Below are 4,696 nucleotides of genomic sequence, written 5' to 3'. Positions count from 1 at the left end.
ATGATAGGTTTGATCAATTTCGTGTTTCTTTGGTTGTCAAAAGAGTTAACATGAAAAAACTACATGTAAGTGAACATGACGTGATACGTATAGATGCACTCTTTTGATGCCTATGTACAGGTGTACTTCAGTATTATGATCGAGGAGATTGGATTTCTATGAGAGATTTTATAAGGCTATAATCATTATCTTATTCTTCACTATCGCCAACATAATCCACAACATCTCTATACCATGAAGATTCCCTCTCGACCATAGACAAAATCAAAATAAGAGTCATGACATTCTGTTACATGTGACAAATATTTAGCTAAAAATTTGTAAAAATAGTTGTTTTCACGTATAATGTTATAACTGTAATAACATACAAGAGAAGTCTTAAAGATGCGATCAACATCCTCCCACCCTAAGCCTTTCAAACTTTTCCATCTTAACATTTAGGGGACATTGTGTCTGGACTTGCAAACCACAAAATCCCCTAGATTACTCAGAGTTTTATATATCCACAACTACAATGTTAAAAATACGTTATTAGTTTTACATAATCATTCATGAAATGTAAGAGCAAAATAGTCATTATCTTAATACTTAAGTTACCTAAAATGTCACTGCATATCTCATCATCTCATAAGAGATATCTTCTTTCTATGGTGGATATGCTTTCGAAACTTCATCATGTTTCTCCTCTATCGTTTAATTCATACAACCCTATCATCATCGTCCAAAAAATTTTCACCCATGGATATCTATTAAACGCATCCTAATCATCAACTAGACCGAGGATACTTTTCGATTTGACTTTCCTATTATTTGATCCCATCAATCCATAATGAAACAAATATTGGGCAACTACTTTCACCACATCTTTATCATTATTCCTTCATGCCTTTTCTTTAAAACTTTTGTGCAGATCATCATAGGACACATGTTTGACACCTGGAAAGTACCTTTCTCTCAATTGTGCTTCCCTCATGGTAACGTAATCACTTGTATCCATCTTTTTACTAAATTTCAACCTCGTTATCATAACAAACTCAATAGGGTCAAATCTACAATCCACCCCATTTAGTTTAAACCAAAATATCTCTTCTAACACTTATTTATTAACTTGTCAAAAGACTACACAACGTATCAAAGTTGAGTTATGCTTATGAATTTCAAGATCCAAAATTTGTCCGAAACAACTTTCCCAAAACATTTCTTTCTAGTGACAATTAAGATTACTCTTTATATGCTTAATTGTTTCTATGTGACTTTGAACTTTAAAAGTAGCCATGAAGCTATGAGCATCACTATATCATTTTTCCCCAAGCTGATGATTAACAAGAATTCCTTGAAAAAAACATTTGCAATATTAATCCATTTAAACAAAAAAAATCCATCCCATGAAAAGTGTAGGTGCCAGTGCAAAGAGTGTGGGTGCGATGCGAAGAGTGTGAGTGCGAGTATTGCCAGAATCCGGTTTTCTTCTCCATTAACGACAACACAATCAAATCTGGCCAAAATATACCACATACAACTATTTGCAAAGTAAATCATCACAACCTGCAAACCACAAGCCAAACGTAACACTCAAATCAAAATCGAGGCAAAAAAACACCCATTTCAAACTTAACAACCCTAAACTGAGAGGGAAAAAGAAACTCATTTCAAACTTAACAAGGCAAGGAATCAAACTTACCTCAAATGACATTGTCGAACGCTATTGTGTTTGTCGATCTTCAAAATGCAAGAAATGGAGTTGTCATTACTTTTTATGTTTTTTGAATGCAACAAGATGAAGCTACTACTTAGAAAGGAAATGTTTTATTAGATTTTAGATATAAGGATGAATGGGTAAAATGGTTGTCTCTCGTGTTCTTCACACTCACACTCGCATTTATCCTGCTTTTTGTTCTTATTTGGATATATCAACAATCAAACAAAAAATCAACTTGTTTTTGAATAAGTTTATAAATGTTTTCATTCATAAGTTACCAAACTTATAATCAATGTGATGATGTTGGAGTATGCTACAGAAGAAAATGCTGCTGAAGAAAGAGGTTATTACCAGATATGGGTATTATTGGAATAAAAACTAAGTTTGCTTAAAAAAGTAATTTCATTAAAAGTTTCCCTAAAAAGGTTTAAACACAAATTTTTTTGTCTATTTTAATTAATATCTCATTTTCAAGTCATACTTTGTTTTGTCTCAAACACATTTTTGCAGTTTGTCCTTTAAGTAAAAGACAAACAAATAATACTATTTAAAAATGAAAAAAAAAACAAAAAGAATGCAAATATATTAAGTCTATGGAGGCTTAAGCAATACAAGCACTATGGATATAAGTGGATGGCTTGATCTTAACTTGCAACCATAATGGTCAACTTAAGATCGAGTTCAGTTTGTTTAAGTTTTTCATTTTGTGATACCACAAAAAAGGAAAAGAAAAGTCATTGTTGAAGAAGAAGAATCATCACTAAAAAAAAAAAAGAACAAATAGTAACTAAATAAAATGAATCATCTATAAGGTGAGATTCAATGTCATGATGCTAGTGAGATATTAATTTTGGGTCAAACAATTATTCGAGCTCAAAATAGCTTGGATCACATTCACCATAAACTGTGAAAGATCATGATCTTAATAGTAAGCCAACACCAATCTCGAAATGCACCTCCCATTCCAAGCCCTCTTTTGTTGTCTTTAACCCAATTCCAGTTGACTTTTTCCTTGATTAATCCAAACAAACTGTAGAATCATACTTGATAGATTATTATACTTAGTAAGCACACTTGTAGTCACATGGAGCACATTTTAGGTTTAAAACCCAACTTCTCCTCAACTTGGTTCAAAATTGTAAGCCTACTAGGAGGTGCAACCCAAGATATCAAGTTCTAGTCTGACATATGTAAATGTCGGAATACCTCAATTAGTTTTTTCTCCATATGAATTGAAATAAGGTTGATAACTTGCTTTCTAATAAGAATGGTAAGTTCATGCTCATGAATACTCTTACAAATAGCTTCAAGGCATTTAAGCACTAATGTTAGGGTTTACAAATAGTTTCAAGGTTATTATGCACTAATGTTGGGGTCATAGAGACTAATTCAAAATTGAGTTTTTCCACATTAAGAATTGGATTTGCTTTGCATTATCTGCAAACAAATAATAGGTCAAAGAACATTAACATCAGTTTCATTAGGGTAATGAAAGTCATCTATAGTTATTTCAAGGCAAACAATCAGGACAGATGTATCTTTAGTGTTTTCAACCAAATCTTTAGAGTCACAAAGGATAGTGCCACCTTTATTACAACCTTGTTGATACAACATAACTCATTTCATAAATAGGTCAAGACAAGTTAAGTTGAATAATTTTTTGGTAGTCATACATTCCCACATGTGATGATCCATAGTGTTATATCAGACAGAATGAGTGATTTTTTTGTTTAGGTTGACCATATTTTGCAATGGCCTTGTTGTAGTTTCCTTCCCTGACTACCATATCTTGCCTAGTATCCAGTTAAGGTGTCTTTTGATAGTATTAGAACATTCAAAAAGGCCTATTAGGTTGAGATGTTTCTTTGAATTACTCATAATTTGGTGTACTGAATTTGGACATTAAGAATCAATAGGTGTGAAAATCCATTTCTAATAACACCCAAGTAAAGGGCTTTTTAAATTCCAAAAATCTACCAAAAATCATGTTAGTAATACTAACTTTTACTAATTTCATTAATAAAATTACAATTTTAACCCTTAGAGAAAAAAATCCAAAATCACTAAAACACCCCTAGGCACTTTTGGTTCTTTTAAAATTTGTTTTATTAGGTTTCTTATTATTCACATGTATTAGAACACATGTACAGTTATGTTCTACCCAGTTTTCATTTTAAATATTTCTTAAGCATAACTAGCAAATGAAAAAAAATCTTTGAAAGGTTTTTTTTTTTTTTTTTACATTTAAATACTTCGATTCATTTAATTTTACATAAAAATTTTAAGGGTGTAATTTTTTTCCTTTTTGTAACGAGAAACTTGTAATACTCACAAATAATTTATACGGGTATTTGTAATACCCTCAGGTACATTTTAGGGGTATTTATGTCTTTTGACTCAGTTTTCAGATATTTCCAGTTTTAAATATATATATGTTCAAACGTATATGTGGATATATATATATATATACACACACACACATAAAACAATTACAAAAAGACAAATATATATAAATATTAAAAAGTATGTATATATATAAAGACAAAAAAGACATAAAAGGAGAATTTATGCCTTTTCCATTATCTTCTCCCGTCTCTTCCATAAGAAAGCAGCCTTCTTCATGCTTTTTCTTTGTTTTTGGAAGGAAAGTGGATGATTTGTAGGGCTTTAAAAGAAAAGTAAGGAAAGAAAAAAAGAGGAAATACTTTAGGTATCTTGGTAACCAAAAGATCTTTTTCTTTTCTCTTTACCTATGTTTATATATATTGGATGCATATTATATAAAGATGTTAGTGTGTTTTGGTGTTGATTTAAGGTAATTTTGGTGATCAAAGAAGGAAGACAAAAATGAGGGAGCTAACTTAACAAAGATTGGCTTGAAACAAGGTAAGTGGAATCATTTTTTATATGTTTCATGTTTTATACTTTTGGTTCATTTCCTCTATGTTATAAATGATGATTTTGAAGTTGAGAAATGTTGTTTTACCATTTGGGGTA

This window comes from Mangifera indica, chromosome 11 (genome assembly GCF_011075055.1).
Source record: "Mangifera indica cultivar Alphonso chromosome 11, CATAS_Mindica_2.1, whole genome shotgun sequence".
Lineage (NCBI taxonomy): Eukaryota > Viridiplantae > Streptophyta > Magnoliopsida > Sapindales > Anacardiaceae > Mangifera > Mangifera indica.
Note: the sequence above shows the minus strand (reverse complement) of the source record.